Source organism: Pantherophis guttatus, chromosome 3 (assembly GCF_059756535.1).
Source record: "Pantherophis guttatus breed Tessera chromosome 3, ASM5975653v1, whole genome shotgun sequence".
NCBI lineage: Eukaryota > Metazoa > Chordata > Lepidosauria > Squamata > Colubridae > Pantherophis > Pantherophis guttatus.
Genome location: NC_142065.1, coordinates 67055392 through 67077370, shown reverse-complemented (window position 1 = coordinate 67077370; position 21979 = coordinate 67055392). Strand labels below are relative to the sequence as shown.

The 21979-nt window shown below is 40.2% G+C and overlaps 1 long non-coding RNA gene across 1 annotated transcript in view; it reads left to right on the top strand.

The window, feature by feature from the left end:
* Window positions 1-21979, top strand: part of LOC117664296 (uncharacterized) — a 39819-nt gene that overhangs the window by 12631 nt on the left and 5209 nt on the right. The window contains exon 2 of the long non-coding RNA XR_009622130.2: window positions 21302-21390. This is a non-coding gene — a long non-coding RNA (uncharacterized LOC117664296). The remainder of the gene's footprint in view (window positions 1-21301; window positions 21391-21979) is intronic.

Here is a 21979-nt window from a genome sequence, read left to right as displayed (position 1 = left end):
AAGATCAGAAGAAGGCTAGATGAATACAACGCTGTTTTCTCCCAAAACATTATCCTTATATTGCCTTTCTTGTTCTCCTTACTCTTCTAGAAGTAAGGAAAGAGTTCTGTTATATTGGTTTTCCATCCTTCTGGAAGATTTGCTGAAGGTGCAAAGAAGGAGAGAGTGAAACCAAGGAGATCTAAGTGTGAGGAACTGCAGGAATTATTCCCAAGGAAAGGGGAATGCTGCAACATGGAATATGTTTGGAATTTGTGTGCCACAGTTTCCCTCCGTTTTCTTCTAAAGCATTTGCAGCTTTGTCCCATATTCCTTGACAGAAGCTCAGTGCAATGGTATTAAGAAAATCCTAGATATTTTGGGTAACTTCCTGGATTCATATTCCATATTCTAGAAAGGGAGTATGGTCTAGCTCAGTATTGTGCGTGAAGATTGGCAGGAACTCTTTAGAGTTTTCCGATTCAAGTCTTACTCACTCCAGGTAGAAGAACCAGGGATTCAACCTTAGACTTCCTGCATGGAAAGTAGGCGATCTACTACATAGCTACACCCTTTCTCTCTGTCTTGCAAACACACTTGAATATTTTATAGTCTATAGCCATGATGGCGAACCTATGGCACGTGTGCCAGAGATGGCACGCAGTGCCCTGATGGCACGCAAGCTGTCGCCCCAGTTCAGGTCCACTGCACATGCGCATGCCTCCCATCGGCCAGCTGGTCTTTGGGTCTCTGCCGCGCATGTGCGGGGGGCGGTGCGCATGTGGGGGCATGTGTCCATGAGTGGGGAGTGGGATACATGCAGGGAGTGTATGCGCATGCACGGGGATGGAGTGCATGCACAGGGACCAAGCACGCATTGCATTTGGGGGGTTTGTGTGCATGCACTTTGGGCACTCAGTCCGGAAAAGGTTAGTCATCACTGGTCTATAGGGAATATTATTTGTAGTGGGGGAAGGAAGGGAGGGAGGGAGGAGTTGGCAGGTCGATCTGGAGACCAGTATAATGGCTAGAAACTTGAAGAGTGCAAATTCAAGGAAACTTAAATCTTAAATCAATGTTGGATATAAACTCTTGAATTGTGACAAACAATAAATGATGCTTAACTAAATGTCAATGTTCCGACTGACAAACCCAATCAAAACAGGCACGGTCAAGACGATCCAATCTCTGAATGCAAAACTTTATTGAATGCATCATTTTGGCACTGATGAGAGCAAAACCTGATCTAGCTAATTCCCATGCAAACCCACATAATTAAAGTATACGATTCTCCCTATTAGTGCAGGTCACATTGTCCAATTAAATGTCATTGTATTGTTATGAAAAAATTTCTTTGATTTTGGCAAACACCTGCCAAAGCATTCTTGGCTCTCATGCCTTATCTTCTTGATGTCTGGAGCCTACATTCCATCTCACCCTTCCCTCCCCCCGGCTTCATTGCCAAACTGAGAAGTGATAATGGTTGCAACAGCAAAAGCACGCTTCAAACTTGACACCAAGATTACATAGAGATGTTCCCATTCAGTCAAAAGACAGCTCAAGGAATTTCTAGCCATGATCACCATTTTGGAGGGAAAATAAATGTAAGAAGTCAAGAAATACTATCCTTGGTTCTCATAATCTATCTAATGCCCTCTAGGTAATACATACGAATTTGGATATTTTTCAAAGCACTACATTAATATCTGAGCAACACATGCCAAACTGCATCAAGCAGTACCTATTGAATGAAGTTTGGCTTCTATTTGTTACTGCCCAATCAACTGCACCAAAACCTTTAATTGCTGAGATGTTATGGTATTTTTAAACTCTGGAATCACTTCACATCGGGGAATATATTTTTAGCCAAAACTTTCTTTTCCAGGCAAATGTACAACATGTCAGCAATTGCTGGGAGGGTCCAGAAATGGTAAAAACACTTGAGAATCAGGACCAGGCCTTTTGTCTTAAAGAGCCAAAATAGCAACTACGGTACCTATTTTGCTTCTTATCTTCTAGAAGAGCTAGACCTGTGTCTTTCAACCTTGCTTCAACTCCAGAACGCTGGCAGGGGAATTCTGGGAATTGAAGTCCACACATTTTAAAATTGGCAAGGTTGAAAAACACCAAACTAGAGGCTAGCTCCTTTCTTCTTGTAAAAATAAAAGCTAGAAATCTGAGTATTATGGCTTGCCCCATAATGTGCCCCGTAATGCCAAGTGTTTTAATGACTCGCAGTATGAAATTTTTGCCTACAGGGAATGTTGCAGGGGTGAAATTTATTTATTTATTTATTTATTAATTTAATTTGTATACCGCCCTTCTCCCAGAAGGGACTCAGGGCGGTGAACAGCCAAAATTAAAAAAACATACAAATGCAAAAGTTAAGATAATTAAAAGAATTAAATCATTTGCTACCCAAATTTAAAACCCCATGCTCCCGGTTCAGACCGGATCACCCGATCTGGTAGCAACGGCAGTGGGTGATTCGGAGAACCAGTAGCAAAAATCCCTGCACCCCGCCCCCCCATGCCCAGCTGAGCCATGCGATCATCAGAGGCTTTTTTTTTTTTAAAAAAGCATTCTTTCTACAACCTCTTCGGCTGAAAAAATGCTTTTAAAAGTAAAAAAAAAAAAGCCTCTGACGATCGCAGCTGAGTTGCCTGATCGTCAGAGGCTTTTAAAAGCATTTTTTTACAACCTCTTCGGCCGAGTAAAGTTAAAAAAAAAAAAAAGTTGGCCATGCCCACCCGGTCACATTACCCCCCCCCCCATCAAGCCACGCCCACAGAACCAGTAGTAACAAATTTTACATTTCACCACTGGAATGTTGCTGGTATCAATAAGGTAATTAAACAATTCTGTCTCTTTCTCTGGGTTAATATTTTTCTAAGGGCCACACAAAGACGTTCAGAGCTATTGTTCAGATACTGTAGTTCAGGAAAGCTTTTACATTGAATTGAATGTTTGGTTTCACTTACAGTGAGACCATACATATGTTGGAAAGCCGTATTTTTCGCTTAGAAATATCTGGCACCTTACTTCATGCAAAGATGTGCATTTCACACAAACAAGTTATGTGTTTTATTGATCAAGAGTACAGACTGTGCTCTAGCCTCTTGCTTCTGCAAGAGCAATCATAAATAATATTCTTGTCAAAACAAGTCCCGAGATACTGTCATCATGAGAAATTACAAGCTTTCTTGATATGAACTCTAACATCTGATTTGGAAATAATATATGTAGTTCAGTGAGGAGGTATGGAAAAGACTGGACTGAAAGTAGGGAAGTAATAGGATTGTTTAGTACTGATTTTAGGTCAGATTCACATGTAAACCCTAAATGAAGTGTTAGTCTTCATAGAGTACAGCATATACATTATTTATTATTTTTATTTTTAAAGCTAGACAAATTCATCAGAAATTTGTGAGAGTACCTCATAAATTAAAAAATAGAGCCATGGTGCTGTACATTAAACCAGAATTATTAAAAGACCATCATAAAGAAGGATCAAACATATACAAGTAGTCTTCAACTTATGACTGCAACAGAGTCCAAAATTTTTGTTGCTAAGCAAGGAAGTTGTTAAGTGAGTTGTGCCTCATGTTACAACCTTATTTTGTCACAGTTGTTAAATGAAACACTGCAGTTGTTAAATGAATCATGCGATCGTTAAGTGAATCTGGCTTCCCCCATTGTCTTTGCTTTTGGAAGGCAGCTTGTGAGGTTACAAATGGTGGTGACATAACCCAAGGATAGTGCAACTGTCATAAATACATGCCAGTTGCCAAGTGCCTGAATTTTGATCATGTGACCTTAGGGATTTTGCAATGGTCGTAAGTTTGAAAAGTGGTCATAAGTCACTTTTTTCAGTGGTGGTGTAACTTCAAACAGTCACTAAATGAGTGGTTGTAAGTTGAGAACTACCTGTACCATAAATAATCCATATAGTTCGGATGGATAGCTGCCCCAGCCTATCCCAGGACTGTGGGGATAGCCACGTTTTAAGGCCCTTTTAAAGTATCTCAAGACCAGGGCTTTTATTAAGATATATTTTATTAAGATATATTAAGATAAGTAAAAATGTAAATTCCACTTCTATCTCATTCCTTGAAAGATGAAATCAAAAATTGTATACTGAAGTAAATACAATATTAAGGCTGCCACAATCAGTGACAGTTTTGATGTTCTACTTTACTATCCCTTATCAAAAGAATTTGAATAATACACTATATAGTGACCGTAATGAATTCCTTTATCATTTGTGATCAAAGTAATCTATTCTGGGTTTTTTTTGGGGGGGGGGGGGGGAATATCCTAGAACTGTGATGGCGAACCTATGGCACCATAGGTGGGCACGCGAACTCAGCTCCGCTAGCTGATTTGTGGGCCTTCTGGGCCCACCGGAAGTCGGCAAACGGGCCGTTTCCGGCCTCTGGAGGGCCCCTGGGGGGTGGGGAAGGCCATTTTCACCCTTCCCAGGCTCCTAGAAAGGCTCTGGAGCCCGGGGAGAGTGAAAAACAGGCCTACCGGGCCCACTGTGCCAAAAGCGGGGGGGGGGAGCGCAAGGGGGTCATGCATGCATGCACGGGGGGGCAGGGCACATAGAATTATGGGTGTGGGCATGTGTGCATGCAGCACCCCCGCCCCCACTCCCCCCGCTTTTGGCACGTGATGGCAAAAAGGTTAGCCATCACTGCCCTAGAATATTTCAATGGTGCCCATTTGATGATTGGTGTATTATAGCCATGCTTAAATATCTGAAGAAATATCTAAATATTTCTCACGGGAATGCCGAGTAAGGAAATGTTTCAGAGAAGGAAATAAAATAGCAGTCCTGTAAAATAATGCTGTAGGCAAAGGGATAAACAGCAAGAGAAATTTTCTGAACTAAGTTCCCTTTAACAGTTGCTCAATCCAGTTAAATTCTCACCACCAAAATCAGTCCCAACAGGAAATTCATGCAATACATGTAAATAATCCCTTGGCTTGGAATGGTATTGCACGAACAGTGTGCTTGCCCTCTACAATCGAATCAGCTTGTGGCTGATTAAAGAAAGTACATTTAGAGGCTTTTCAGTTTGCTTGAGCATTCACAATGCATGTTAAAATTAGAACACTTCAGAATTGTTTTTAGGTTTCCTGAGCTTTTGCTAGTTTAGGACTTGCCTCAAAATGCCAACCAATCACAGTTCGTTGTTATATCCAGGCTGGCCAACAGCTGAATATTCTGCTTCCTGAGCTTCCGTGGAACTGACTTAATATCCTTCATCAGCCCTCCCCAAATAATTCACAGTTATCTGGGGTAGTGGCAAGGGAAGACTCATTGTCAAATGTGTAAACAGTTGCATTGGAAAGCCTCACACACATGCTGAGCGTATGTATGTTGATCATAGTGAGAAGCTAGAATCAAAACGCAAATGGTGGACTATGGAGATACCATAATTTGGCATCTGAAAGCCTACTCTCTGAATAGATGTGGCAAGAGATTACTAATCTTGGAGGAAGAATAGAATAGAATAACAGAGTTGGAAGGGACCTTGGAGGTCTTCTAGTCCAACCCCCTGCTTAGGCAGGAAACCCTACATCACTTCAGGTTGAGAAGGAAGACTGTTTCCAGAAAATGTATACACAAACAGCCAGAAATGGAACGTTATCTAAACAAGATGTTAAATTTCTAGCAAGATAGTGGAAGGGAAAGAAAGAAAATTGGCATGGAAACCAGGCATGGCTGAACTTCCAAAAGGAACACTAATGATGCTGGTGCATTTTAAAGCAAACTCAATTTTTCTTCAGATAAGGCTTGGAAAATCTTTTGGCAGGGGTGAAATCCAGCAGGTTCTGACAGGTTCTGGAGAACTGGTAGCGGAATTTTGAGTAGCTTGGAGAACTGGTAAATACCACCTCTGGCTGGCCCCAGATTGGGGTGGAAATGGAGATTTTGCAATATTCTTCCCCGTGTGGGGAGGGAATGGAGATTTTGCAGTATCCTTCCCCCAGGAGTGGGGAGGGAATGGGGATTTTGCAGTATCCTTCTCCTGGAGTGGGGAGGGAATGGAGATTTTGCAATATCCTTCCCCCAGGAGTGGGGAGGGAATGGGGATTTTACAGTATCCTTCCCCCAGGAGTGAGGAGGGAATGGAGATTTTGCAGTATCCTTTCCCTGCCACCCCTACCAAGCCACGCCCACCAAGCCACACCACGCCCACCAAGCCACACCCACAGAACCGGTAGTAAAAAAAATTGGATTTCACCACTGCCTTTTGGTCCTACGCAGAGAGAAAGAAAAACTCTTTGACAGAATTGCCATGTTGCAGCACAGCAGGCAAAGTCGTATTTTCAGCACCTAGTATTCAGTTAGATTGCAAAGCAGTTTTTTTCAGATCTACAATCTACAAACCTGTTGATATATTGTGTAGATATATTGTAAGGGATATTTTTTTATACATCAGCTTGCGTTGTCAAGATATATTCACCACAGAACATAAAAGACATAGATAGCTGATAAAAGTATGCCTTTGTCATTGGCAGTTTATGAGGAAAACAAATTGTTTTCATATAACATGGTGAGGCAAGAACCAGTTTGGTGTAGTGGTTAAGGCACCAGTCTGGAAGATTGTGAGTGCACAAAAGCAGCTATGTAACCTTGGGCCTGTCACTCATATCTCTGCCCTAGGAAAGAAACAATGGCAAACCACTTGCCAAGAAAGTGATCAGTCAGATAACAGTCACAGAGTTGGGAGGGAACTTGGAGGTCATCTAGTCCAACCCCCTGCTCACGCAGGAGACCTGTATTAGGGATTCGAACCGCCGAACTGCCGACCTTTCTGATCGACAAGCTCAGTGTCTTAGTCACTGAGCCACCTAGTCAGGCTGGTCCATGCAGTCCATGCAGTTGCCAGGAGCAAGATAACGCAAAAGTACCAAAAAAGGGTTATATTTATACAGTATTTATTTTAATTATTCCACATTGGATATTTCATTTTTAAATTTATTAGGAAAGCAAGAATTAACCATTTTTTTTTGAATACTTAGAATTTCATGGAAGTCCTAAATTTTGAACTGTATACTATTTATCTCTTTAAAACTTTAATTCAGCTTTTTAGGCTTGTTGTTATATCGGCAAGCACAGCACTCAGCAATTACTGACAGCAGGTTGTCCAACTGTTCCTAGACAGTCTGCGAAAAACCATCACCTCCTCTTTGGCTTCTGCTCTGCTGACATCTGTTGCAGAAAGGGAGTTCACCACACCCTTGTGTCAGCATACAAACACTCAAATCCCAGGAGAAAGCTTATTAAAGGGAGGGACCGCAGCCTTTTAAATTCCTAGGCATTTTTTTTCCTCATCTTCTTTTTTAGTCTGAAGGTCAACAACAAAAACAAAAGCCGAACTGCAGCCCAGAAAAAGAAATGTATTTCAGCCCTGGGGATAAAGAGATTTCTTCCTGGAAAACCAGTTTGTCTTTCAGCTCAGGTCAGGGATGATGTCTTGCTGCAAAGTGCATGTTTTGCAGGCAAGAAGCCCCTTTAATATTTAATATTCGAACTTTAAATATTTCAAGATCAGGCTGGAAGAGAAGCTCTGTCAGTCAGACTTGACAGTAGCGATCAAAATCGATTAAAGATAGATATCTCGTTTCTGGGGAATCACATGCAGCCTTCAAAGCAATTGTAACCAATCTTGCTGAAAGTTCAGTGGTCTGATTTCTATCATAGCCAGACTGCAAACACAGGAAAACAACAGAGTACAGGTAGTCCTCGACTTACAACCATACATTTAGTGACCATTTGAAATGACAACGACATCAAAAAAAAAAAGTGACTTACAACCAGTCCTCACACTTATGAACACTGCAGCATCCCCACAGTCAAGTAATCAAGATTCAAGCGCTTGGCAACTGGCATGTGATTACAAGGGTTACAGCGTCCACAGTCATGTAATCACCATATGCAGACTTCCCAGCCACTTCTTGGCAAGCACTGTCAATAAAGCCAGATTTGCTTAATAACCAGATGATTCATTTAACAACTGCAGTAATTTGGTTAAGCACCATGCCCCCTCCTCAAAAAAGGTCATAAAAATCAGCCACAACTCATTTAACAACCGTCCTTAGCTTAGCAATGAAAATTCTTGTCTCAATTGTGATTGTAAATCAAGGATTACCTATAAAGCCAAGGCATAGGCTATATATACATTCTTAGAAACAAGGATACATCTAAAACGGTGCAGCAAAATCCAGAAAGAAATAGAAAATCCCAGCACATTTAGTTGTGGCCCTAAAAAAATGGTAAATATGGAACTGGTCACTAAATGGATGCCTACCTCTGTCCATTTCAGTATGAGGCAGCTCCCTATACGTTTTTATCTATAACCATGTCATAGTTGCACTTTTAATATAATACTATAACCAACATGCACATTCTAAGATATCCTATAAGTGGGAAGGAGCAGAATCACGCTATGCTCCATCACCAACTCTATTACAAAATAGCAACAATCATATGGAAAGTCATACATAGCATCCAACAAGAATCCAAGAAGTATGTAAGTAAAACTCTTCCCCTTTAGCAGTGCAACTAATTGTGATCTCCTGCTCTACACATTTATACATGAGTGCCATGGAGCTGTAAAAATCCTGATATTGGGAAAAAGAGTAACTGATCAGTTTGGCTCTCCCTAAAATTTTTCAATGTATTCATAGGAAAAAGGCTAAGATCTCAGTCAGGCCCAGGCCTCCCCATCCAATTTTTCTCTTGCCTTTCAGGCCTGTTTCCTGCTGTTTGTCAAATGAATCATGTAAGCTTGCCAAATAGCACTTGTGAAAATGCCTTTGCATTGTACACACTGTTGATGCATTAGTGAATCGCTGAAATAATGGTGCTCCCTCCCTTGCTTATTGCACAGAGGAAGAAAAAAGACAAGTACAACCCTTTTCAGTCTGGAAATCCCATGGCAAAAAGCCCTGCCTCTTAAAATTATGCAGCCTGTAAAACTGGTTCTGCTGGACAGCAATGTGGTGGGACCATTCAGGAGTATTAATAGAGTAGCAAATCTCTTAATTTTGTAAAAATGACAGAGGTTTTAAACCATCTTATTTAAACCATTTAACAGACAGACAGACAAGATAGATAGATAGATAGATAGATAGATAGATAGATAGATAGATAGATGATAGATAGATAGATAGATAGATAGATAGATTGATTGATTGATTGATGGATGATAGACAGACAGACAGACAGCTATATATATGTGTTTGTGTTTATGCATATATACATGCATACATATATTTAGGTAGTCCTCCCTTACCAACCTCAATTGGGACAAGCAACTCCATTGCTAAGCAACACAATTATAAAGGGAAACATCATGTGATAGCACCCAACTTACATTTAGTTCCAGCTGCATTCATTAAGAGAATCAGTCAGTCATTAAGTGAGATATCACTGACCATGAATTGTGACTTCCTGCCATTGACTTTGCTTGTCAGAAACCACCTGTGAAGGTTGCAAATAGTGATCCCATGACTGTTGCACCAGGGGTCACATACCTGAATTGTGATAATGTGACTAGAGGGGTGCTGGGACAGGTCATGAAGGACCAGTCATAACTTTCCTTTTTCAGTGCCATTGTAACTTTGAAAGGTCACTCAACAAGCAATCTGTAAGCAAGGATCACCTGTAGACACGTGCACATACACATATATTCATTGTGTATATGGCAAGGTGGCGCAGTGGTTAGAGTGCAGTACTGCAGTTACTTCAACTGACTGCTAGTTCAGCAGATCAGCAGATCAAATCTCACCGGCTCAAGGTTGACTCAGCCTTCCATCCTTCCGAGGTGGGTAAAATGAGGACCCAGATTGTTGGGGGCAATATGCTATTTAGTATACTGTCTTTGGTGTAAGCCGCCCAGAGTCCTCGGAGAGTGGGCGGCATAGAAATATGACTAATAAATAGATAAATAAATAAATAAATAAATTGTCCACAGTCAGTCTTCGACTTACGATTGGCCATTTAATGATCATTTGAAATTATAACACATTTTTAAAAATGTGGGTTTTTTAATCTGTCTGGGCCAAACTATTTAATTTGATTTTATTTCTGCTTTTTAAATTTTGTATGCATGTATTTTATTGTTGGCTGTTCACCGCCCTGAGTCCTTCGAGAGTAGGGCGGTATATAAATCAAATAAAAGAAAAGAAAGAAAGAAAAAGACTACTTATGATCCATTCTTGAAGTTATGACTGATGCCCCTCCTCTGTGGCCACATAATTGCATTTCGGGTCAAGCAGCTCACATTTATGACTGGTTGCTGTGACCTACAGTTATGTGATTGCAATTTGTGACCTTTCTTTGACAGTTTCCAGTGTTTTTTGCCAAAGCCCATTTGGAGCAATGGATTTGCTTAATAACTATGGTGACTCGCTTTACAACCATAGTAAAAACAATCACAACATTGAGCGCAGTCAAGTAGTACCTTGACTTACAACCAAATTCCTGGCTCCATTGTGGTCATAAGTCAAGGACTACTTAGGTATGCCGTAGATTTATTTTATTTTCTTGCCACATTCAGATTTGTTTGTTTGCTTGTTTGTTTGTTTATATCCCACCTTTATTATTTTTACAAATAACTCAAGGCAGCAAACATATCCAACGCACCTTCCTCCTCCTATTTTCCCCAAAACAAGCACCCTGTGAGGTGGATTGGGCTGAGAGACAGTGACTGGCCCAAAGTCATCCAGCTGGCTTTCATGCCTAAGGCAGGACTGGAACTCAGAGTTTCTTGCTTTACTTTACTTTTTCTTTTTACTTTTATTATATTTATATACCGCCCTTCTCCCGAAGGACTCAGGGCGGTGAACAGCCATGGTAAAAACAGTATACAAGACAAAAAATTTAAAAACTTATTAAAATAATTCAGTCACTGGCCAAATTTTAAAACACCCAGCTAAAATTGTTATTTAAAACCCCTATCAAAAACCCAATTAAAATCCTTTATCCTTTATAAAATCCTTTAAATCTTCCTGGGAAGAGAAAAGAGAGGAACGACAAACCTGTGAGCTTCATTATCATAACAGCAGGTAGATTTGCAAATCATCATGAAAATGTTATCGGTTGGATCTGTTTGGCTAAAACACTGTCAGGCTGTAAATTCACCTCTGGAGGTAAAACATGTGCTTGCTGGTATATGCCAGAGAGGTTTCTGGGAATTAAGCTCTGCTCCAAAACTATTCCAGTTATTCCTATGACTCAGCTGCTGAAATCTTTTTGTGGTCACATGGTGGAGTGCTGAATCAGTCTCTGTTCGAGCAGCACTGGATACAGGAAAGGGATATCTCATTAGAGAAAAAAGCTACTTTCTCTTATTCTTGTATTAAAATAATCTTTGGTTTAAGATTGCAGAGTTTTTAAGGGGGAAAAAATTGTCTACAGGTAAGAAAGTAGACAGATAAGCCATTATCACTTGATTTCAAGAGGTTAGTTTCCAGAAGAAAAATTGACTATTTATTTATTTATTTATTTATTTATTTATTTATTTATTTATTTATTTTGCTTTAATTTATATGCCGCCCTTCTCTGGAGACTCAGGGCAGCTTACAATGCGTTAAGCAATAGCCTTCATACTTTTGTATATTTATACAAAGTCAGCTTAAATAATAATAATAATAATAATAATAATAATAATAATAATAATAATAATAATAATAATAATACTATACGAGTAGTCCTCAACTTACGACCACAATTGAGCCAAAAAAATTATGTTGCTAAGTGAGAAATTTGTTAAGTGAATTTTGCCCCATTTTACAACTTTTCCCGCCATGTTTGCTAAGTGAATCACTGCAATTGTTAAATTAGTAACACGGTTGTTAAGTGAATCTGGCTTCTCCATTGACTTTGCTTGTCAGACAGTCGCAAAAAGGGGTTCACGTGACCCTGGGACACTGCAACCATCATAAATGTGAGTCAGTTGTCCAGCATCCGAATGTAAGTCATGTGACCATGGGGATGCTGCAACGGTCACAAGTGTGAAAAATGGTTGTGAGTCACTTTTTTTAAAGTGAAGTTGTAACTTCGAATGGTCACTAAGTGAACAGTTGTACATCAAAGACTATCTGTATTTCTAATAGGGATGGTTGCTATCCCTACTAGGGATCAACACCCCACTGAGACATGGCTGTGCCCTCCCAAACTTCCTGAACAGCCTTGCCTGGGAATTTTTTTTTTTTTAATAAAGAACTACTGACAACTTACAAGAACCCATTCTGATGCTGGAGTGGATCTTATGCTGGTTTTTGAGAATGTAATTAAAATCAGTGGAATGACTTGCCTCCAGAAGTTTGAATTCTCCAACACTGGAAGTTTTAAAGAAGAGATTGGACAACCATTTGTCTGAAATGGTATATAGCAGTGATGGCTAACCTTTTTGCCATCGCGTACCAGGAGGGGGAGGTCGTGTGCGCGCATGCCCATACCCATAATTCTATGCGCCCCACCCCCACGCATGTGCATGCGACCCCCCCTGCTCCCCACTCGCTTTTGGCATGCAATGGCCTTGTGGGCCTGGTAGGCCCGTTTTTTTCCTTCTCTCTCTTCCCAGGCTCCAGAGCCTTTCTAGGAGCTTGGGGAGGGCAAAAATGGCCTCTCCCCCCCCCCAGAGACTGGAAATGGCCCGTTTGCCAACTTCCGGTCCCTTCCAACTCTGTCTATTCTATATTCTATTCTATTCTATTCTATTCTATTCTATTCTATTCTATTCTATTCTATTCTATCCTATCCTACCCTATCCTATCCTATCCTATCCTATCCTATACTATACTATCCTATCCTATCCTATCCTATACTATACTATACTATACTATACTATACTATCCTTATTTTTATTCTATTCTCACTTATAGCACTGAAGAGAGTGTATTAGCTCAGTGAAGATGGGATAGAAATCTTTTTGTAGAACCAGTTCTGTGCCTACAGACAACTGGTGACTGGGCTTTATCAGTTAAACCTGGTTAATATCTTCTAAATGGCAACCTGAGAAAATTCTGAAACTGAAGATCTGTGGTAATCCTGTTATAGTCTTCTGGTATTCATTTCTCATGAGATGGCAACAGAGATAGGCCTGGGTTGAAACCCAACCCTGCACTGAAATGCAGTGCCAGTTAAGAAGAGAATGCATATTAGAACCAACTGTGCCAACTGCGCTGCATTCTTGCATCTAAATGAGCTTATTCTAAACCAGCGTTTCTGAACTTTGGCAACTTTGAGACGTATGACCTTCAACTCCCAAAATTCCTCAGCCAGCATGCTGGAGCACTCTGGGAGCTGAAGTCCACATGTCTGAAAGTTGCTAAGGTTGAACACTGCTCTAAACCATACTAATCTGTTTCTGTCCCAAAGGTGCTTTTTCAGGAGGCAACTGGACTTTCTTGTTTTTTACTTTTGAAAAGAAAAACAAAAATAAAAACAAAAGAAAAAATAAGAAAGTACAGTTGCCTCCTGAAAAAGCACCTTTGGGACAACCATGACCTGGATGACTGAGAATCTCCTCCTCCTCCTCCTCCTGCCATATCTGTCATTGGATGTTGGCGATCATGTTGGCGACTCTAAGAATCTCTATAGACTTTTAATTTGTTTCTGGTTAGCATGTGTAAACTTCACTTCATCATTCATCATGCCCATTACATCCTACCATTTGTGAAGAAATTACAGCTAGCCCTTGACTTACAACAGTTCATTTAGTGACTGTTCAAAGTTACGTCATTGAAAAAAAAAAGCATCCCCAAGATCATGTGATCAAAATTGGATGCTTGGCAACTGTCTCATGTTTATGATGGTCTCAGTGTCCCTGGGTCATGTGATCACCTTTTGTGACCTTCTGAGAAGTAAAGTCAAAGGGAGAACCGTGTTGCTAACTGAACAACTGCAAGTGATTCACTTAACAACTGTGGAAAGAAAGGTCGTAAAATGGGGCAAAATCACTTAAATGTCTCACTTAGCAGCAGAAATTTTGGGCTCAATTGTGGTTGTAAATTGTACACATATGGTTTGATCAACAAATAAGGATTAAATATCCTGATTTAATGTTAGGTGTAAATGGCATTAATTTTGTTTAAAACTGCTGAGTAACACAGAATAGAGGTTTGCCATATGTTATTAAAACATTAATTACATAGATTTTGCTCTTTGTGTAACTACAAAAGGATTATTTCTGATTTCAAATGACAGTAATTATCAAAGCAGCCAGAATATTTTTGGGTTAGCTATGCTAAAGCAAGCTGTAGAAGGAAAAATAAAAGGGCTATTATCTAAATTGGCTTTTTTAAAAAAAGATTGCATATAAATACAATAAAAAATAATGGTATTTATTTCAAGTGCTCTGGAATATTAAAACAAACCACAAGGCACTGGAAAAATTGTGATGTGTGAAACTGCCTGGGAAAATTAGGGGATTTCCATCCCTTCCTGCTGAGGGGGAAAAAAAAAAGTAACATAGCTTTAGAGGAGGGGAAAATAGTTCTGGAAAAGCAAAGTATTTCAAACTGCCTTAAAGGGGCGGTCTTTCATTATGAAAGCCATTGACAAACGTAGTAAGAAAAGCGGCGCTCTTATGGAAATGTTAACCGTGCTTTCATTTTAAATAAGACAGTTAATGAATGCAGCTCGTTTACTGCAAGGGAAAATAAAAAGGGAGAAGGGGAGTTGTGTAGTCCTTTCGGAAAGAAGAAAACTCTGGGGTGGGAAAACAAAACAGGGGGAGGCGTTCAGCCTGGATGTAAACACGAGTCGACAAGCGTGACAAAACGCAGAAGGAGACTGGAGAGGGACACGCATACGCTGTTTGGAGGCTGAATCCTGGGTTAGGTGTCTTTCCCGCCTCGCCCGGCTCAGGGACAGATCCCGGTACTTGCCCACAGCCGCTTCGCCTCCTATTCTGATCTCGGCCAGGCCAGCACGGCGGCGCTGGGGTTCACATCTGAGGCTGCTCTGTTAGCTCGCCCGCTGGCAATCCGAGGAAGCCACGAAAGGCATTCAATTGTTAGACTTGGACTGGCGAGTTATTTCTGACTTAGGCCGTCTTCCCGCCAGAGCTGACTGAGTAGGACTGAAATCTGCTTGGCCCTGGAAAGCATAAACGGCTGGCCTTCAGAATATCAGAGTTGGAAGGGACCTTGGAGGGCATATACTCCAATCCCTGCTCAAGCAGGAGACCCTATACCAAGGCTGGGCATCTGTGACAATTTTTACGACCTGTGGACTAAGGTAGGTAGGTAGAGAGAGACAGAGACATACGGACAGAGGGACGCAGAGAGAGAGAGAGAGAGAGACCGGTAGTAGATAGATACCAGTAGGTAGGTAGATACAGGCAGGTAGGTAGATAGGTAGATGAAAAAGAAGATTTCTTTTTTAATTTTAGAGGAAGAATCATTCCAGTGAGATCATAGCTCAAGTCTTCTCAGTTGTACTTCAGAACCCAACATTAGCTAGATCAAGCTTCTCATTAACTCAGGGCTCTCCAACCTTGGCAACTTTTAAGACTTGTGGACATCAACTCCCAGAATTCCTCAGCCAGCATTGCAACAACACAGTAACATCTTGCTCTCTATTGCTCAGAAGTGAAGCCAAGAATCCATCCATCCACCCACCCATCCATCCATCCATCCATCCATCCATCCATCTATCATCTATCTATCTATCTATCTATCTATCTATCTATCTATCTATCTATCTATCAGCATTTGGAACCTCTTGGCTTCACTTCTGAGCAATAAAGAGCAAGATGTTACTGTGTTGTTGCAGTGATGGCTGAGGAATTCTGGGAGTTGAAGTCCACAAGTCTTAAAAGTTATCAAGATCGGAGAGACCCAAGTTAAGGAGAAGCTTGATTTAGCTAGCTAATGTTGGGTTCTGAAGTGCAACTGAGAAAATGTGAGCTATGATCTCACTGAAGGTTCTTCCTGTAGAATTAAAAAAGAAATCTTTTTCAGACGTATGTCTTCTTTCTTTGATAATGATTGCTGTTGAATGCAATCTTCCCCAGATAAGCCTGTTGAGAAGGTTTAAGATAAAGTTAGGCATCTTCTTCTTGGGATTGCTTCTCACATCTTGATATATGAGTTGGAGAAAGGCCGCTCTTTATTTTTCTCTTGTCATAATTTGAGAGTCTTCACACTTAGAACGTGTCAAAGCTCCCAAATCATAGTTCAGAATCAGATAAAGTTTTTTGAATTAGAACCGAGAGAGTTAGACCCATCCGCTCTTTTGTGTTAATGACAATCTGTTCTGAATTATCCCAGGATGGTCTGGAATTTGGACTTTGTCTGAATCTAGAGCACAGCCCTATTTGAGAATATCAGTAAGACACCAGCATGGAATAGATTCAAGTGGATCACTTCAAGCCAGGGTCGTTCCAATTCGAGTTTAGAAGAACAATTTTTGCAGCTGTTGAAAACTTTTTGGAGCTTGATTCTGTTTTATGACTTTTGGCAGGGAAATGTGAATTGCATAAAGCAAGACTTGTGTGTCAATCACTGGACAAATAGATGGAACTCTCATTTTTTAATGTGTACATCTCACCTGCTAAATCCCACCTTTTCTGTACTGTCTTTCTTTTGCTCTTAGCAGGTATGAAAGAAGAATGTCCTAATTAGAAAATAGCTTTTAATTTGATAGCTTTTAATTTGCAGGAAAGAAAGCGATTGCTCTTCACAAAGTTTATTTCTTACAAGTATATGTTAACTTTCCTGTCAGACACACACGTACTTTTTCATAATTCACAACAATCTGATTGGGGTAGATTTGGGTGAGAGACAGTGAGTGACCACAGATTGTACAAAGTTAAGGGTATGAATTTTATTTTTAATACTATACCGCATAAACAAATTCAGATTCTTGTGTGTGATTTGAAGTGGGGAAATACCTTGCTTCAATTTCATATTCTCCTACCATCTTTTTGCAGAAAGAATGAACAAATACACTCAGACCTAATCATATTTAAGTATATTCATACTTCTACTTCATGCTAAGGTTATAAAGGTAACGGTTCCTTCATACATACGTGCTAGTCATTCCCAACTCTAGGGGCGGTGCTCATCTCCATTTCAAAGCTGAAGAGCCAGCGCTGTCCGAAGATGTCTCCTTGGTCATGTTGCCAGCATAACTAAATGCCAAAGGCGCACGGAACGCTGGTACCTTCCCACCAAAGGTGTCCCTATTTTTCTATTTGCATTTTTTTCATGCTTTCGAACTGCTAGGTTGGCAGAAGCTGGGACAAGTAACTTCCGTTCATCAAGCTCATCCCGTTACGTGGCACTAGGGATTCAAACCACTGAACTGCCGACCTTTCGATCGATAAGCTCAGCATCTTAGCCACTGAGCCACTGCGTCCCTCTTAATTTATACATAGAAGTATTTTAAAAAATGAAGGCAGCAAACTTTGAATTATATTTTTACAGATCTAAAACTGCTGTGTGCTACAGCAGCTAGCTAATATTCCAAGGAACTTAACAATTCAACTTTTGGCTAGGTTTTCTTTTTAAGACGGGAGACTGACCTAAACAAGACTAATGAAATCTTGGAAAAGACAACAGATCCCTGTTTTGTGAGTGTGACTCTTAGATCCCTCCCATTGACTAAACAAGCTTTGAACACTGGGACACTGAAATCCAGTGTTGCATTTACTGCTTGATTTGACAGCTTCCTGTTTTTGTTAATTTAAGATTTACGGTGGAGTGTTGTCACTTTTAGCAGTCCTGAAAGTGATTTAAGATTCCCATTGTTGTACAGTATATTCAGGCAATCCGGCTCTTGGGAAATAAAAGGTCATCCTGATAAACAGGTGATGTTGTGACCTGGTCACTCCTTTGCTGTGGATCTAGTACTCTGTGACCAAAGTATCCACTTGTCCTTTGATATATTCGTATTAAAAGCCACATTAGTGCAATCCAAAAAACTCATTTGGCATTTGGGAGTTGGCTGCAGATTTTCTCTGTTCTCTCTAACATCAAATCAAGCACTCTGCCCGGCATACAGAAATGAGGAAAAGCTGTTGCTAGGCGTATTGGCAGTGTTTGGGTCCAGCTGATAAACTTTGCTTCAACTTTGACATTTCACTTTTCTTTGGTGACTCATGGATGGCTACAATGCTCCCACGATTCAAGAACTGCAGGAAGCAAGCTTCCAAGTCAGAAAATAAAGCACAGCAAGATTCCCCCCCCCCACACACACACATGAAGGGAGAGCAGGATCCAGAATTACCTGGCATGACATGAACATTAAAAGGAGATAGCACAAAAACAACCCATCTGGACTGATGACATAGGCATAGTCCAAGTCACCATTCATTCATTTATTGCAAGGTATGCAAGCTGAAGCATGGGGCATCAGTAGCCTTTCAGAGGTTTCTGAAGTATAACTCCCAGCCTCCTTCACCATTAGCTTCAATGGCTAAAGCTGTGGGGAGTTGGCATTTAGCAGCTTTTGAAAAGCTGAACCTTCCTATGAGAAATGGAGGAGAATATATGTGGCCAAGAAGCAGGGCTAAGGGACCTGAAAATTATTTCCATCAGAACTTAGTGATTGGATGACATGCTTAATTGGTTCCCGGGTAGAATTGTACTTCATGAGAACAGCCATATCCCATCAGCTTTGGAGTCAGGATTTATTTTAACCCCAAAGCTCTAGGGCAGTGATGGCACTGAGTGTGAAACTGGAGTGTGTATGTGCGCCGGAGTACCAGAACCCAGAAGACAGCAGCTGGCCGCTGCGCATGTGTGATGGACGAGCTGTCCATTGTGCATGTGTGCGATGGAACCCGGAAGAACAGCTGGCGAGGAGAGCTCTGCGTGCCACCTCTGGCACGCATGCCATAGGTTCCCCATCACCGGTCTAGGGTTACTTTGAGTAGAACTAACCTCTCACCCACCCTTCTCTACTTTAGTACAAAGACAATAGCTATAGCAGTTCCCCCCTCCAAAAAAAACCCCATTCTCTAGGAATATCCTCTTTCTGATCATTCCAACTGCTTCCTTATCAGCATCCAGAATTGAAAAGAGGCAGGTGAAGATATTTGTCCTCTCAAATTCTAGCACGATGGCTCCAAGCCTGATTGCGCCATCACTGTTTGCTTTCCCTAATACTTTGGGTAGAGTAAATAATGGAAAGAAGGGATGCGCTTGCCAGTGTTGTGGAAATAATAATTGCCCAATATGTCTTTGTTTCCCATCCACTGTCCAAATTAGCCAGAAAACTGGGAAATGCTCAGTGTTTATTTTGCAACTGCACATCATAAACATTTAATCAAATGTTTATGTCCATGTGAATTTACCCATGCAGTATGGCTGTAGTAGTATTATTTGACCTTATTATTGCCTTTACTCCCCCCTCTTATTGGTAATAATATCATTATTTTGTTTCTTTGCATGTACACTGAGAGCTTCTGCATCGGAGTGTCTAATCATATTTGCCGTATTTAATTCAATTAAATGTGTTGTCTCATTAGCAAACAAGCTGAGTGAAGGACCACTGATTTAAAGTTGCAGAAACTCTTATGCCAAAGAATATGCAAGTACAGTGATGCCATTGTTTCCATGATCAAATCAGAGTATCATAAGAACTGTTTTCACTATTGGTCTTCAACTTTCAAGGCTCCCCTTAATTGTTGTGCCTTCATTTTTACATTTTCCAGAACTTAATTAATATTCTAATTAAAGTTATACTTTCTAATGCTATCTTTAAATCATCTCCAATGTTGCAGAGGCTATGTTTTTTTTGGAAAAATGGCATATGTCATGACTGGCACATGTCTGGTTGCCTGCCAGGGGTTTAAAGTGATGAATATTTACCCTAAAATGGCAGAAGACTAAGTATACACCTGAAATAAAACAAAAGTAAAAGCTTTCCCCTCTGTGCTAAATATTTTGCTTAATACGAATCTGTGTTGTGTTCAATTGTGGTTTTTTTTAAAATAAGTATAATATGCCTTTTTATCTCAAATATATGTTTAACCCTGTATGCCATGCCATAATGTTCATTTTTAAAGGTTTTTCTCATCCACATGGCCCCTAAAATCTAAGCAAAACAAACAAACTCTCTTTGAAATCAGTAGAAGCTTGCTTTTCCCCTGAACTCTAATGGCACATGGCAAAAAGGAGGCTCTGCATTGAAATCATAAAGAAGGAAATTTTTCCTCCCTGTTTGTTGTGGTCCTCACCTACAACAATCTGTAAGAGTGACTTTATAAAACATTTTTAAAAGGATATTAAGTTGCATCCTATGTATTTAATTCTGTGGTGAGCTAGATAAATAGAACAATGCAGTTTAGATCCTGGCCTATGACAGCTGTTTGGAAGGAAGCCCAGAACAGCTGAGGAACAGAAAGATAAGGAGGAGGCTTTACAGTACAGGAGACAGAAAGTTTCTGAAGGAGGAGAATCCCTATCAAAGCACAGGGGAAAAAGAAAAACTCTTGGCAGAAACGAGACAACACATTAAGCTAATATTGGATTGGCTCAGTTTGTTGTGTGAATCAGGCAATCAGGCTGCCTGAGGCTATTGGGGTTAAGTAAACCATGGGAAAGCATGCTGTAGAAACACAGCCTCTGAAAAGGGTTCATTTTGCTTTGAGAAGGGACACATAATCTTTAATCCATCCCTATGGTAAATTAAGGTTTCTTAGTTGAAGAACAGAGACTGGGAAGGATTTCAAACCCTCTGAGCATTCTCTGAAGTAGGGAGGGGGGATTGTTGTTTTGAAGGGCCAGCAATTTTATATGTAGGTTGGGATTATAAACATTAAAGAGATCAAATGGAACACTAGCTAGTTGCATCACATTAAGCCCAAACCACAATGGTTGGGTTCACACTAAGCTAAAAACAAATAAGTTAAATTACAGCTTGGTGCAATTTGTGAACCTAGGGAGAGTCTAGAGAGAAAACACATTAGAGAGCTTGCTTGGATTAAATCAGTCACACTCAAAGATCCTTACCATATTGTCAGTTTAACATGTTGGTACATAAATGTTAATTTATTAAATGCCAATATATTCTCATCAAGGAAAATAAAGTTGCTGTCACCTGAAGCATTTCACTAGTCAGAGGAATGAGTTTACTAGTACAAGTAGTCCTCACTTGATGACTGCCTTGTTTAGTGACAATTCAAAGTTATGATAGTGCTGAAAAAGTTACAACTTATCCTTGCACTTATGACTTTCAAAGTATTCTTGCAATCATGTGACTAAGATTCATGTGCTTCACAATCTGGATGTGTTTGATAGTCACAACATTCCGCAATTATTTGATCACTATTTCCATGTTTCACAGGGCTTCTGACAAGCAGGATCAATGGAGAAGTTGCCAGTGAAATAGTAAATTATGATCATGTGATGTCTCCCTTAATGACCGTGACAAAGGTGAGGTTGTAAGTCCATCACAGTTGCTTGATGTCTTAATGACTGTTGCTTAGCAATGGTGTTGCCTGTCCCAAATATGGTCATTAAGCAAGGTATTTAGAATACCTATCTTCTTACGTATATACAATATGTCCTCATTTAACAGACAAATGGATGGAAGTAGTGCCTCTGAAATCTGAGTGGGATTTTCCTGTGTTGCACCGGGATTTTTTGAAATACTTTTTACATATGTATGAAATGGAAGTGGGACTTCACTCATTCATATTTTGTATATTTTACACAGGCATAGAATGACAGGCAGGATTTTGTATGGATGGATTTTGTCCTTTGCATTCAAAGTCTTCCCATTAAATTGTGGGTTGACTGTACATGGATGGATTGCCTTTGATGAGTATTTAAATAAGTGAGATAGAACAGCCTATTAAACCAGAACAAATGTTAATTTAGATCAACATTCTGTTTCTATAATGGTCAATCTTATAGCTCTGAGAGCTGTGAAGGAGTACAAAGACATAGCATATTTTTGCTACATTTTCTCAGCCAGAGGTGTGATGATTCCCATTCTAAAAAAAGAAAGGTTATCTAGCTT